Source organism: Maniola hyperantus, chromosome 7 (genome assembly GCF_902806685.2).
Source record: "Maniola hyperantus chromosome 7, iAphHyp1.2, whole genome shotgun sequence".
NCBI lineage: Eukaryota > Metazoa > Arthropoda > Insecta > Lepidoptera > Nymphalidae > Maniola > Maniola hyperantus.
Genome location: NC_048542.1, coordinates 14,551,686 through 14,567,610, shown reverse-complemented (window position 1 = coordinate 14,567,610; position 15,925 = coordinate 14,551,686). Strand labels below are relative to the sequence as shown.

Below are 15,925 nucleotides of genomic sequence, written 5' to 3'. Positions count from 1 at the left end.
AGAAATAATACAATGCAGCTGTCGCGACAATAAACACTAAGTATAAAAAAATATAACCTCTTCGGCTATACTTGTCTGACGCGGGGAACTCGGTAACGGTGCCATACATTTTCCCCACGGATTTCTACTTATGTAGCTCTTAATTACTACAAGGAAAAGAGGCATATACGGCTCTATTGTTACTTTCACTTTATCAGTATGGAGTATCGGTATTGTATGGATATGTCAAATCACGACAACTTACTACTAATAACTTGCACACGTGATGGTCTATATTGAATAAAAAAACTAACGTAAACTTGAAATGTAACTCTTATGTAATTTTTCAAGTTAAGTTCTAGTGAATAGAGCCTCTGTATAAAGATATCAACACTACGGACTAGTAATAAGTTTGATATGACTTTGTGAAGTGGTAATAATAAAAAGAATACCCGGCTGAGTTTGTTGTGGGCACTTCTCAGACCTGGGTGCGTTAGGAACCCTTGTATCTTCAGTTTTAAGTTTACGTAATTAATTATCACCATTACGTTAATATCTTACAAATTCCACAATTTGACAATTAAAAAGTGTATAATCATACCCAATTTGAATTAATTACCAATTTAATTTGATTTGATGCACATAAAAACCGCGCTTCGCAGTGTGCCGTATTCAAAGATTAGTGGGCTTGCAGCTTGCTGCATACAGCTCTCACTATACATAATCATATTATATTCAGTGTGACTATCGGCTGCGCGGCGCTACTAATGTTGTGCATCGCTGCCGACGCGCGTTGTATTTGACCAAGCCTTTACTGCCGTGGATACAATATGTTTAGGTATATTTATAATAGGTCTAGATACATGGTTTTTATAGATAAAACTCACTTTTAACGATCTATTAAAAATAGCTTGAACAGGTAAATAGGTACAACTAATATTTTTATTATAGAAACGTTACCAACGGAAAAAATAAAAGAATTTTTTATCGCAACATAAATCATGAAAAGTCATGCTAATAAAGTAAGAATTTCAAAATTAGTTACGCGATAAAAAATAGTGCATCGATGTGATAATCAGGAATACTTACTTAATAAAAAAAAATAACTTTCTTTAAGGTGAAGGGAAACATTGTGAGAAAACCTGCCTGAGCGTTTTCCATGATATTATCTAGGGTGTGTAAAGTTTGCTAATCGCACTTAACCACCGTGGTTGACTATGACCTAAACCTCTCTCATTCTGGGTCTGGCAATGGGTTTACATGATGGTGATAGGGTGAATTAATCCAAGTTAATAGCATCATCCATGGCTGCAATTACACTCAAACGAACAAATTGCTCTTACAAACTAAGTAATGGACGCAAAACTCTACGAGAGCAATAAAATAAAATGACACGATGCGGTTCAATCCGATTCCATCTTAGTGGATGCTGGGAGCTCGAATAGAACGCACGCGTGAAGCGAGCCTTACAGTACCGGCACGAACATTACGTGAAAAGTTTTACGGAAAATTCATATCAACAAAACGTTTTCCGTACGTTTTACCGCAATTTTCCGAACGCGATCGCTTTTTTTTATCGAAACTCTTTGTGGATGTGTTTTTTTTTGTGACTTTTCCTTCTTTTTATTTTCGTACAGTATTGAGGTAAAATCGTATGTGACGACGTAAGTTTCTAGTTATATTTTTTTATGTAATAATAAAATATTTTTCACACATATAAATATAACTAGCTTATGCTCGCGACTTCGTCCGCGTGGACTACATAAATTTCAACCCCCTATTTTACTCCCTTAGGGGTTGAATTTTAAAAAATCCTTTTTTAGCGGATGCCTACGTCATAATAGCTATCTGCATGCCAAATTTCAGGCCAATCCGTCCAGTAGTTTCAGCTGTGCGTTGATAGATCAGTCAGTCAGTCCGTCTGTCACCTTTTCTTTTTTATATATTTAGAAGATATTGGAACATTTATAAAATAAACTTTGCCTTTGTTATTAGATCCATATCCATCAGTAGGTATACATATTCCATAAGAATATTGTAAATGCAAAAGTGTGTCCGTCTGTCTATAACCACCTTTTCACGGCCCATCATTGATTTTGACGAAAGGTTCAAATAGCTACGTAAGAGTAGCTACTTAGCTTGCATTCTGGAGACGCATGTAGGCTTCTTTTTATCCGGAAAAATGAAAAACTTCTCATGGTATTTGAGATGGCTTAACATGGCTTCGGAGGCGTCCCTTAGTTTGTTTAACGCTTAAACCTTGTGTTTTATTTATTTATTTATTTGAAATAGTTGGAATACCTAGCTGTAAATTATTAACTATTCATATTCTATGTTTGGGAAGGCACTGGCCCCTAAGACACGGGATTTTCTAGTTTAGGGGTCAGGATTCCAGAGAGATGAACTGTACTGAGTTATTTAAATAAATAAATTATTGTTATTAATTATTATTATTTTTAAAATCCTAAATCGACGCGGATGAATTCGCGGCATATTTTTAATGAATAATTTATTCAAGAAATAAACTAAATTACAAGTTACAATTTAAAAACAAAAGTAAAATACGCAGTATCATCCTATTAAATGAGAGTTGTAAAGGCTGGTTTCTATCACCACTTGTATCTACTGATTTTATAACGTTGCTCAGTTGAGAAACAGGGCGGATGGGAGAATCAAAATATTATACTTAGCTATAAAAGGAAAAGCTGACAGACCGACTGATCTATCAACGCAAAGCTCAAACTACGTGGCGGATCAGGCTGAAATTTGGCATGCAGATAGCTATTATGACGTAGACATCCGCTGAGAAAGGATTTTTGAAATTTCAACGCCTAAGGGGATAAAATAGGGGTTTCAAATCTGTGTAGTCCACGCGGACGTGGGCATAAGCTAGTAAAATATAAACTGGGTAAATTCTAACTTGAATTATACAAATTCAAGATTAATCCGTAATAATATTACAAACGTAAAAATGTGTCTGTCTGTCTAAGTATTACCTTTTCACGGCTCATCTGCTTAACCAATTTTACCCAAATTCGCTACAGAAATAGTTTGCATCTAGGATACAGATATAGGCCGGAGTTCCCACGGGATTCTTAAAACCTACATCAACGAGAAGAAATTCGTGGAAATCTTATACTACGTCTCACGAAACAAGTTAGAAAATATAACATCATATTTTCTAACTTGATTTTTTATATTATAGAATAGAATATAATTTATTTTATTCAAGTAGACTTCAAGTAGACAAGTGCTTTTCAATCGTTAACTAGTTTAATTTACCACTGGTTCGGAATGCCGTTCCGACCGAGAAGAACCAGCAAGAAACTCGGCTGTTGCTCTTTTCAAGTCATCAATTTACAGTATTATTATACGATACTGTACAAGCAATTGCAGCCCCGTGCATTGCTGGAGTGAGTCAAGTCGAAGGTTTCTTATCATTTACATAGTCTTCCTCTGTATAATATGCTTTTTTTAAGAGCATACCTTTAATTGATTTTTTAAACTTGTGTAAAGGCAAGTCTAAAATTGTTTGTGGGATTTTATTATAAAATATCATAATATTATAGAAAGTTAGGATTAGAATTTGGACCTACTGAAGTCCTTGTATTGTGTATTTGGTAGGCATAATACTCATATGCTACCTAAGTATAATTTTCTGACGTGCAACTCCACAAAAACAAAATCATGCAAATTGCGTAAACTAAAATTTCGCATGCGTGCTTATGATATTATCCGTGTACTTATTTTCCCTTTTTGCTTTGGTATGCAAATTTTTCGTTTTTATATGCCTAAACAATTTTTTGTTAACTCTGTAGGTACGTCGTTGTAAAGAGTAGGTATCCACTAAGAAAGGATTTTTCGAAATTCCACCCCCCAAGTAGGTTAAATGGGGGTTTGAAATGTATGTAGTAAACGCGGACGAAGTCGCGAGCATAAGCTAGTCATAGCATAAAATTAATAAGATATACTTTTGAAATAGATTAATTATGCAATAGGTACTCTCTTAATTAGTTACAATTTATTAAAACAAAAAATGTGTCTACTCTTTCACCAAAATGGTCATTAACTGATAAAACAAAATCGACTAGGTCTCGCACGAGACGATGTCGAAGATCACATTTAACTAGGTATCTAGACTGGTATAAAACTCAAATTTGTATACAGGGTGTAACCAGAACGCTGGCAAAAACGAAGACGGGTAGTACTGATGATTACTGATATTATGATACCACAAAAAAAAACGCGATAAAAATATAATTTTGTAAAAGATATATTGCAAATACAATGGGGCCGATTCTCTTGTACACAATCTCTAAACTAAACTAAATTAAGAGGTCTAAATCTAGTGCTATCCTTTACCGCAAGCAACATTATGAAAGGGATTGCAATAGATTTAGACGTGTCATGTTACTTTAGTTTAGAGATAGTGTACAATGGAATTAGCCACTATCTGACTGACGGTAGAGGTCAACGAACGTTGCGTAAGTAGGCCAATGGAAGTCAATACCGCGTCGTAGGCGGAGCATTGACCCGAGTTTTGCACGCTATACATTGCGGGTTTGAAAAATACTAAATCACTAAAACTACAAAATGAAGCAAATGGTTATAGGTATTGGATTGTGTTTAGGTAGTATAACAATAACGCAAAGTTTTTGCTAGCGTTCTGGTTACACCTGTATTATTTATGCTAAATAAGGAAATCTGTACAATGTACATATCACACGAAACTCGAAAGATATCCATGAAATTTGGCAGGTAGGTAAGTAGGTCTTATAGAAGAAATTAGGGGAATAATCTGAAAACCGTGAATTTGTGATTACTTCACACAAAAAAAATTAAATTGTGGTCATGAACTAATAATTAGTATTTTCAATTTTCGAAGTAAGATAACTATATCAGTGGGGTATCATATGAAAAGGCGTCACCTATGCATTCTAAAACAGATTTTTATTTATTTTTATGCATCATAGTTTTTGAATTATGATTTGAAAAAATGACGAAAAAATACGACTGTAGTACGGAACTCTCGTTGCGCGAGCCTGACTTGCACTTGGCCGGTTTTTTTTTTTCCACCCGTCTAACCACAGTTCACAGTTGAGTCATGAGTGTGGACTGTGGTTTGATTCGCTCTAGTTCATCCGAAGAGCAGTTACCATTGACTGTCAAGCGACACTTTTCACCGCTTTTAATTGCTTTTTATACTCGTACTTGACTCGTATGATTAATATAAGCCTTTTTAAGCCCGATTATAGTTTTGTATGCACTTCGCGAATAAAATATACAAATGCAAGTGAATTACCTACCCAGTTTATTTCACCTAGTCACCCATTGACCTTTTTAGGATTTTTTTAATCGGATATAGTTAAAGACATGGAGAGTGACATTACTTTTTATCCCCGGAAAATAAATGAGTTCCAACGTGATTTTTGAAAATCCAAATCAACGCGGAAGAAGTCGCTGACATCAACTAGGCAGCTTATAAATTGGTAGGTATGGAGTATATCATCATCATCATCAGCCTGTGGACTTCCACTGTTGGACATAGGCCTTCCCTAAAGAGCACCACCACACCCGGTCCTCAGCCTTCCTCATCCAGCCACTTCCCGCCAGCCTCTTTATATCGTCGGTCAATCGTGCTGGAGGGCCTCCCACACTACGCTTGCTTAAACGCTGTCTCCACTCAAGGACTTTGGAGTATATAGGTACATAATTTAAAAATTATTTATTAAAAACTTTTCAGTGTTTTTTATGTGAATTAAAGTTGGTCCACTTTTTTTTTGTTTTTGCCGCTCGCCGCTCCGCGCTTGGAGATTCGGCTCACAGCGGAAAATTTGTGGATAGGCTCTCAAAAAGCATCATTTATCACCAGTTTAAAATGATTATATTCAAAGCTTGGAAAAGTAAACAAATAAAGTAACTAACACGCAAAATTAACATTCGGAATAGCCGATTTATTCAAATTAGCATTTTGTCACCTTACGAGTTCGTTTGAGACATTTTAAATTGATTTCGGCTTCTGATAACAAGCACGAAACGCGGTCAAATTCAAAACTATGTAAAATTTTTGACGACCTCCCTGGCGCAGTGGTAAGCGCTGTGGTCTTATATATTTAGATTATAGTCGTAAAGGCTTTCAGGCTTTTATGGCAGACAACAAAGTGATCCTATAAGGGTTACATTTTTCCTTTTGAAGTACGAAACCCTAAAAATCTTTCAAATCCGTCATAGGTCTACAACTTGATTTAGTCGTCTAAAAGTAAACATTCGGAAAAAGTTACGTTAATGCAATTTATCATTTTCGGGGCAGGCAAAGATCGTAGACCATAGGTACATACCTACCTACAGCCTGGTATTATAGTCACGCAAATTGCTAATACGCAGGGCCGTTATTTTAGTGACGTCAGCACTAGATTGAAGTTTCGAGCTGATGGTATATTTTTTTTTCGGCTGACGTCAAAATGACATCATTTCGATGTTAATGATACATGGTTCCAGCGCAATAGCAATTTGCGGGACTTATAAGTCGAAAAAGTTTAAACATTTTGCAAGACCTTTCGTCAAATTAAGCGAATCTAAAAATGGTTCTGTAACAAGCTCAGATTGCGTGAAGTAAAAAAAGGGCGCTGTAATGAGTTCTTTTCCGTCGTCAGATCATATTTTTAAACTCGTTATATTAATTAAGGCTCACTACACAGTACACACCTGTCGTCGCGAACTTAATTTTGTCAATTAACCTTTTTTTTTAATTTCCTCGTTCCGTTACAACATGGACCAGATTTACCGAGTTTCATAACAGAGTTTGATTGGATTTAATGGATGATTAAAAGTAACGATAGGTATTTTTACGGTTGAAATCAAGTTTCAATCAATAACTATTAATGCCTACTCGGGAATGATTTCATAGTTTAAAATAATTTATCTAAGCTTTTATTATAAAATCCGTCAAGTGCGACTCGGACTCGCACATGAAAGGTTACGTACCATCGTATAAGAAATAACACTTTAATTTTTATAAATTTTCATGGCAGCCATTTTGATTTTTTTATTATTTATTGTAGGTATAGCGGCTATAAAAATAAAATCTGTAAATAATTCAACTCACAATCTATTACGTTTCACAAGATACAGCCCACTGACAGACAGACGGACAGATGCATGGACAGCGGAAGTTTAGAAATAGATAAAAAATAAATAAAAGGACAATCTCGAGGAGGAGGAATGTCGAAAAATACGACTGTAGTACGGAACCCTCGTTGCGCGAGCCTGACTCGCACTTGACCGGTTTTTTGCTAATCGGGTGATTTTGGATGTTGCTAATAATAACCGTATTTTATTATTTATGTCATTGAGATACCTACGGAGATAATAAACAGAAGCAGCCATTTTCATCTAATTGGCAATAAAACTTTACAATTCGGAAATCATTTGCACAGCAAAACCTTTAAAGTATTAAGTGGGCTATCAAGCTGTAAATCATAATAAATTAATTTTCATAAATCTATTAGGTTTCAATAAGCCAATAAAAAATAATTGGTTTGGTAAACTTTTTTGGGATGTTGACGTATTGCGTAAACATGATTAATAAATTGATTTACAAGCGCCAAGTGGTTTATGAAAAGGTGGCGTGTTTACTGCAAAATAAAAAACCGGCCAAGTGCGAGTCAGGCTCGCGCGACGAGGGCTCCGTAATTCAGTCGTATTTATTCGACATTTTGCACGATAATTAAAAAACTATGATGTGTAAAAATAAATTAAAATCATTTTTAGAATGCGCAGGTGAAGGAAGCCCTTTCATATTATGGTACCCCACTTGATATAGTTATCTTACTTCGAAAATTGAAAATACTAATTATTAGTTTATGACCACAATTTTTTTTTATCTATATATCTATCCCTACTATCCCGCTGACAGACGAATAGACTTTGGAATGGGGCTCTAACCGAATAGGGTAGAGTATGGAACCCTAAAAATGTATGTATGATTTGTAATTTTACTAGAGTAGCATTTAATTTCTAGCTTTCGAGTAAAACGCTGTCTAGCGCTTAGTAAGTTACTTTCACTCTAGTAAGTCTAACAGCCGCACTCAGAGTCGGTAATCGTTACTTAAGATTGAGTTAAAACGAGACATAGCTCTGTCTCGTTTTAACTAAACTTAAGTAACGATTAAGCGACTCTGAGTGCGGCAGTAAGATATTTCATAGAAATAATGAGTAGACTATACCTACTAGATACTCACGTGGTTAGTCGACGTTAGCCCGACTAGTTTCTATGGGTATAGTACCTATCATCATGATCAACTCATGGTCGGCACGAGTCTCTTCTCAAAATGAGATGGGTTTGGTCATAGTCTATCACGCTAGCCAAGTGCGGATTGGCAGACTTCACACACCTTTGAGAACAGTATAGAGAACTCTCAGGCATGCAGGTTTCCTCACGATGTTTTCCTTCACGGTTTGAGAAAGTGATACTTAATTACTTAAAATGCACATAACTCCAAGTTAGAGGTGCGTGCCCGGGATCGAACAACCGATCTCCGACTATGAGGCAGATGTCTTAACCACTATATATACCTAGGTAAAATTATTATGAATGTCATAAAGATCAGTTGACCAACAATTATTTTAATTAAGACCAACCAGTAATTGAGCAGAGAACCAGTAAAGATCTAGTTATGTGATAATAAAAGTAGAATTATTCTAGAGTACAATAAAAAGAACCGATGAATCACCAGATTATTAGTTATATGATTACCTAACCGAATGAAATTTACAATTATTGCTTACGGCACCTCGTTAGACGCTCCGATTGTAAACTGATACATGCCAACCGATTTATTGAATTAAGACAATAAAAAACAACTGGTTTTAAATCAACAGTATAATTTGCTTTGGCTATCGAGGCTGGCCCAAGCCGGCAACGGTCTGCCAAATTTGATCTACACTACCTATTGTCTGAGAAAATCATCGACACTCAGCTCAAACTCTTGGACCTGGAATGCTAATAATTTGCACAGAGGCCGAAGCCGAATAAGGCCGAATATTATGAAATTCCCACGGGATAGCGAATAAAAACAACTTACATGTTCGCCTAGCAAAGTCGAAAGCAGTCGTAAGAAATACATCTAAATATATAGGTAAAAGGAAAAGGTGACTGACTGACTGACTGATCTATCAACGCACAGCTCAACTACTGGACGGATTGGGCTGAAATTTGGCATACAGATTACAGATAGCTATTTATGACGTAGACATCCGCTAAGAAAGGATTTTTGAAAATTCAACCCCTAAGGGGGTGAAATAGGGGTTTGAATTTTGTGTAGTCCACGCGGACGAAGTCGCGAGCATAAGCTAGTCAAATATAAAGGCGTAGAAAAAATATAAAGATAGGTAACAATACGGTATCGAAAATCAATAAAAAATCATTAATTAGTTAGTTATACAATAAGCGGTACGATTTGTAGCTGTCCTGTTACATTTACAACACAACACACAATTACATCGCAGTGGGGTGCTGGCTCTATAAATTAATTGCACTCTGAGTAACACTGACGAAATGATGCCTCTACACGCTGTTTGTAAAAAGGTTATAATATATTATAATAACCTTAGGATTGCGTTAGGAGGAGTCATCTACCCATCGCCGCGCTGGCTTACTTCAGAGCACGGGTCTATTTCTATATATTACTATGATGTTCTGTTTTAGTGTATATTTTTATAAATAACGTCTTGTAAAGTGTATTATTGCAATTGGAACACCCATTTTCGGGCATAGGCCTCCTCCATCCTTTTCCATTCGTTCCTGTCCCTCGATAGCCTGGTTCAGTATTTATTAGTAGTTAGTCCAGGTTTTATTAGTACCTAGTTAAAGTTTAATACTAAACATAACTTTAACACTAGTAGCTTTAGTTTTTATTTTACATAATTATATATTACCATCAGATGATTATCTTACTTGATAATATGTTGGCTTAACTCTCTATTGTAAACACCTTGTCTCCCCATATTCATACAAATAAACTATTTCATTTCATTTCATTTCATTTACAAATCCAACAATTGACAATCAAAAAGTGTACAATAGAATACCTAAGCGCCTACTTTGAATAAAATAATAATTCAACTTTGAATTGAGTTGGTCCAGCGTGTAGAGCAATCATAATTGCTTTGCTTGCAGAAACAGTCGGGAAAAGTTAAGTAGAAAAAGATAGAGCAAGAGCTAATTAATTATGTATACCTACAACAAATAAGCTTACAAATTGCACAACAAAGCCCACTATTAAAATCGCCACGGGGTGCCTTAGATACATCTACTATAAATAATTAATTGATAATTGTGCACTAATAATTCTCGGCTTTCCATAAATCGGATAACCGTTATAAGTGTCCATAATAATATTCAATGCGAAAGTATGCGAAAGTTATTCGTTTAACCGATTATAAGGTTTGGTACAGAGATAGCTTACATCCCGGAGAATGAAAAATATCTCGGTAACCTCAGAAAATTCAAAATTCGTCGTGGGTAGGTATCCATTTCAAAATCGGTTTAATTAACGGGACAGACGCACTTTCATCATTATAATATTAGATGGATATTTAATAACGCAATATAATATTCAGTTGCAAGTAGTTCATAATAAAGTATCACTATAGATGGTAAAAATACATAAAAGATGACCGTCTTACACGAATCCAATAACATTGTATATAAATTACATATAAACTCGATGTAAACTATTGTAACATATGTATTTATAGCAATCATATGTCACAGTGATTTGAGATTGTCAACACCTCAACACGAAAGCGTAGCTATAAAAACAAAAAAAAACTGTTTTAATAACAAATAATTTATAACACTACTACCATATTGTTTTTTTTTCCAAAAAAGTTATAGCCAGTGTCACAGGGATGATGTAAGGATTCTAAGGACCCCCACCCCCATTCACCCAAATGAAATTCATTCATGTTCAGGTGGTCGGTGCATATCATATTTATTGACAGGCATCAAAGCTAACAATGACAGGCGAAAACAAAGGCGCGTTTTTGAACGCTTATTTATTCAAGACCGTTAGAAAATTAAAAATAAAGGTTCCATACTAAGACTAAGTACACCTAAAAGCTTTTTATACTCGTGATAATAATATCAAATCTTATAGGTACCTAATGATAATGATTAAATTCTTCATAGAACATAAAAGTTTGTGTAAAAAAAATTGACCTTTGAAAAAAACATTTTCAAAGGTCAATTTGTTTAACACAAACTCGGGGCATTTTTTGTACAACTAATCTATTACCAATCAATATCAAAATATAGTGATTACCGATTAGTTCCAATCTATCAGACACTTGCGATCTCCTTGCGATAGTATCAATATTGACGTTTGATCTAGCTCCATATATGGCTATGAGTCATGATTATGTGCATTGTTAAGTAAATAAGTTGAGGCCAAGACTTTGGTCGTGATATCAGAAAGGCTTTATTTGACTAGGATGCAAAATAGACTGTAACTTGATTTAGATTATAGCGCCACGCACAGCGGGAGGGCTCTTCAGTTATATTTAGTACCGAGTGTAGGTAAATGACCAAAGTCCAAAGACCAAAGGCTTCGAACAGTGCGTGTTGCCAGTGATGACATATGGATCCGAGACATGGTCGCTAACTATGGGCCTCATAAGGAAGCTCACTCACTCAGCGGGCGATGTAGAGAGCTATGCTTGGGGTTTCTCTACGTGATCAGAAATAAGAGCTCCGTAGGAGAACTAGAGTAACCGACATAGCTCAACGGGTTACGAAGCTGAAGTGGCAATGGGCAGGGCACATAGTTCGTAAAACCGATAGATGTTGGGGTCTCAAGGTGCTGGAATGGCGACCTCGCACCGAAAGACGCAACGTTGGAAGACCCCCCCACTAGGTGGACGGACGACATCAGACGAGTCGCAGGGAACCGCTGGATTCAGGCGGCGCAAGACCGTGGCGTGTGGAAGTCCCTACAAGAGACCTATGTCCAGCAGTGGACGTCTATTGGTTGATGATGATGATGAAGCAATAAGTCGTAAAGATATTTATTCGGAAGTCGAAGTCGATTTCGTATGTATGTAAGATCGAAATGGCAATCGAGGTAACGAGCGGGGGGACGCACCGCACACCCGCACGTCTCCCGCACCGGGTTAGCGCAGGGGCTGGGCGGTTGTGCGGGGCGTTCCCTCCCCAATTGCCATCTCGACCTGTCGCGTACTAAAGGTATATTGTCACCCCATAAATCTCCTCAGACTTCAGAGTGCAAGTTAACTGACGAACACCATATAAATTAAAAATAAACTTTATAACCGTCAGTCTGAGTGCAAAGATTATTACGTCTTTCATTTAGCACTTGATATCTAAAGTGGTCCCCGTTGCATAGGAAATGCTCTCATTTTATCTTATTATTTTGACATTAGGAAAACGTTCATCTATAAGTATTCCAGGTCTTGGAAATAATAAACGTGACAGCTACCGTTGCAAATTGATTTAGTTCTCAACTAGCTTTGATTGCTTACATTATTTTAGTAGTTACTTCTGTTTAATGGGTTAGATAATAAATAGCTTACCTATAGGTATCTATTACAAATGGGTAAACTGATCGGGAAATCGTGTTTATTATTAGCTTTTTTTATTCAGATACAAGTCAGCCCTTGACTGCAATCTCACCTGGTGGAAAGTGATGATGCAGTCTAAGATGGAAGTGGGCTAACCTGGAAGGGGTATGCACCTTTGGTTTCTACACGACATCGAACACGGTATCCCCGGGACGCAAGCTATCTCTGTAGGTACCAAATTTCGTGCAAATCGGTTGAACGTATTGGCCGTGAAAGGCAAGCAGACAAACAGACACACTTTCGCTTTTATAATATCAAGTAGGTATTGATGGACATATTTTGAATGTATGAGATAATTCATTTCCGAACAAACTGTGAAAGAAAAACCCAAAAAAGTGATCGTTTGTTTATACCTAACTTTCATAATTCAGAGTTCTCAGAAAATCTAAGACTTGACCTGCCAAGATATGATCAGCACCTGGATCTATTTATTTGTTACGAATGACCTAATCATAACCATGAATTTACTAGATTCGAAATCCTTATATATCTAATAGCTAGTAATTTACAAATCTATATAAAAAACCAATTGTATTTTGAATGTATGAGATAATTCATTTCCGAACAAACTGTGAAAGAAAAACCCAAAAAAGTGATCGTTTGTTTATACCTAATTTTCATAATTCAGAGTTCTCAGAAAATCTAAGACTTGAGCTGCCAAGATATGGTCAGCACCTGGATCTATTTATTTGTTACGAATGACCTAATCATAACCATGAACTTACTAGATTCGAAATCCTTATATATCTAATAGCTAGTAATTTACAAATCTATATAAAAAACCAATTGTCTGTCCGTCAGACATCGGATTAACTAAATTGGACACGTCGGATCGCTGTATTGTTTTTTGCTTTTGCATAGGTGGTCTCTCCGTGCAAACTTTTATCCGAATTCTATTACGAACTGTTATAATAGAACAGCGGATTATCCTTTTTTTTTTACCCCAATTTTAGAAAAAAGCCGGCCAAGTGCGTGTCAGACTTGCGTTCCGAGGGTTCCGCACTACAGTCGAATTTTTTCGACATTTTGGACGATAAATCAAAAACTATTATGCATAAAAATAATTAAAAATCTGTTTTTGACTGTACCTACTGGTAAAATTCTTTCATATGATACCTAACTTGGTATAGTTATCTTACATTGAAAATACTAATTATTTGTTCAGGAACACATTTTTTTTTGTTATGTAACCACAAATTCACAGTTTTCGGATTTATTCCTTAACTTGTGCTATAAGACCTACTTACCTACCAAATTTCATGATTCTAGGTCAACGGTAAGTATCATATACTATTGAGTCTAGTACACTGTACAACATTAGTCTCAAAACGCGAAACTGACAGACAGACAAATACATTTTGTAAATATAGAGATGATTATTCTTTACTTTTAGATTTGTTAGCATTAGATTAATCATATAGATAAGCTTACGGATATAATTGGATAGTGTTTTTCGGACGTCAATTTATTTCGATACTGATAATATTTGGTCTGCGGATTAACTTTTTATAAAAATACAATGCTTTTTAGGGCTCCGTCTCCGAAGTATTACCTGTCCATCCGTCCGTCTGTCTGTCAGCGGGCTGTATCTCGTGAACTAGATAGAGAGTTAAATTTTTTACACAATGTGTATAAAATTTCTATTGCCGCTTTAACAATCAATAATAAAAACTTCAAAATGGCCGCCATGAAAATTTAAAAACGTTATTTCTTGTAACTGTACGATGGTACGGAACCCTTCGTGTGCGAGTCCAACTCGCACTTGACCGGGTTGAAATGCAATTGCATTTTTATGAAACATGACACGAGGAATCCCCGGCATTTGGGCCAATAGTTATTATGTGCCATTAAAAGCCCAATTTACACTTCATTAGTAACTCGATACACGTTTTTCTCGCAATTCTTTACGAAACTGTAAAATATAAAAAATATTTCGTGTTATTTTTATAATATTTAATCTGAACCGCTAAGATTTGGCACACCCTTCCAGCATCAGTTTTCCCCTCCAATTACTTATAATATGGGTATCTTCAAGTCAAGAGTGAATAGGTATCTTCTAGGTAAGCACGCTCCATCTTATAATGCATCATCACTTTACCACCAGGCCGGATTGCAGCCAAGCGCTTGTCTACAAATTAAAAAAGTCACTGTTTCCTTTTATAAAGGAAATAAAATCATTCAAGTACATTTAAAATACATTTTCAACACAAAATAAACACGTGTTCACCTTCGCATCTACCCATATTAATTAACATGTAAAGATCCGACTCCCGATATCGTTGAAATATTACCCACTTTGCTAGTGACTTTTGGTTCAACGAGTGTTTAATACAAGCTATTTATCCGGTTAAAAGCCTACATCAATTATTTAGCGTAATGGTAAACCAAAAACAATATTCATTTTGATAAATCTCTAGGTAGGTACATACTTTTTTTTTTCTTTTTTTTTTCAGATACAAGTTAGCCCTTGACTGCAATCTCACCTGATGGTAAGTGATGATGCAGTCTAAGATGATAGCGGGCTAACCTGGAAGGGGAATGGCAGTTTTTATTAAGCCCATACCCCTTTGGTTTCTACACGGCATCGTACCGGAACGCTAAATCGCTTGTCGGCACGGCTTTGTCGGTAGGGTGGTAACTAGCCACGGCCGAAGCCTCCCACCAGACCAGACCAGAAATTTAGAAATTATAAAATTCCAAACCCCTGCCAGGAATCGAACCCGGGAGCTCCCACTAACAAGACCACAGCGCTCACCACTGCGCCAGGGAGGTCGTCAAAATTTCGTGTATAAAACAAAATCGCTTCCCGTTGTATAATACGCTTAGATCTTTTAAGGTACGCAACGGATTTTAATTGCGGTGTTCTTCAATAGATAGAGTGATTCAAGAGGAAGGTTTATAGGTATAGTTTTGTATGGTTTTAGTATGACAGCGACTTCGTTCGCGTGGATTTAGGTTTTTAAAGATCCCGTGGGAACTCTTTGATTTTCCTATCCTAATTCTAATTTCCTATCCCATGATAAAAAGTAGCCTATGTCCTTCCCCGGGACGTAAGCTAACTGTGTACCAAATTTCATCAAAATCGGTTAAACTTTTGGGCCGTGAAAGGCTAGCAGACAGACAGACAGATATTCGCATTTATAATATTACTAGATGAAACCCGCGACTTCGTCCGCGTGGATTTAGGTTTTTGAAAATCCTGTGGGAACTCTTCAATTTTCCGGAATAAAAAGTAGCCTATGGTCCTTCCCCGGGATACAAACTATCTCTGTACCAAATTTCGTTAAAATCGGTTCAACGGTTGAGC

At 36.3% G+C, this 15,925-nt stretch overlaps 1 protein-coding gene across 4 annotated transcripts in view; it reads left to right on the top strand.

Moving 5' to 3' along the window:
* The first annotated feature begins 1,414 nt into the window (after positions 1-1,414).
* Positions 1,415-15,925, top strand: part of LOC117983563 (protein Wnt-7b-like) — a 69,532-nt gene continuing 55,021 nt past the window's right edge. For 3 of the 4 annotated variants that reach the window (XM_069500001.1, XM_034970155.2, XM_034970154.2), the window contains exon 1: positions 1,415-1,643. The gene's annotated coding sequence lies outside the window, so the exon portion shown is untranslated. The remainder of the gene's footprint in view (positions 1,644-15,925) is intronic. The other variant, XM_069500000.1, reaches the window with a different exon arrangement.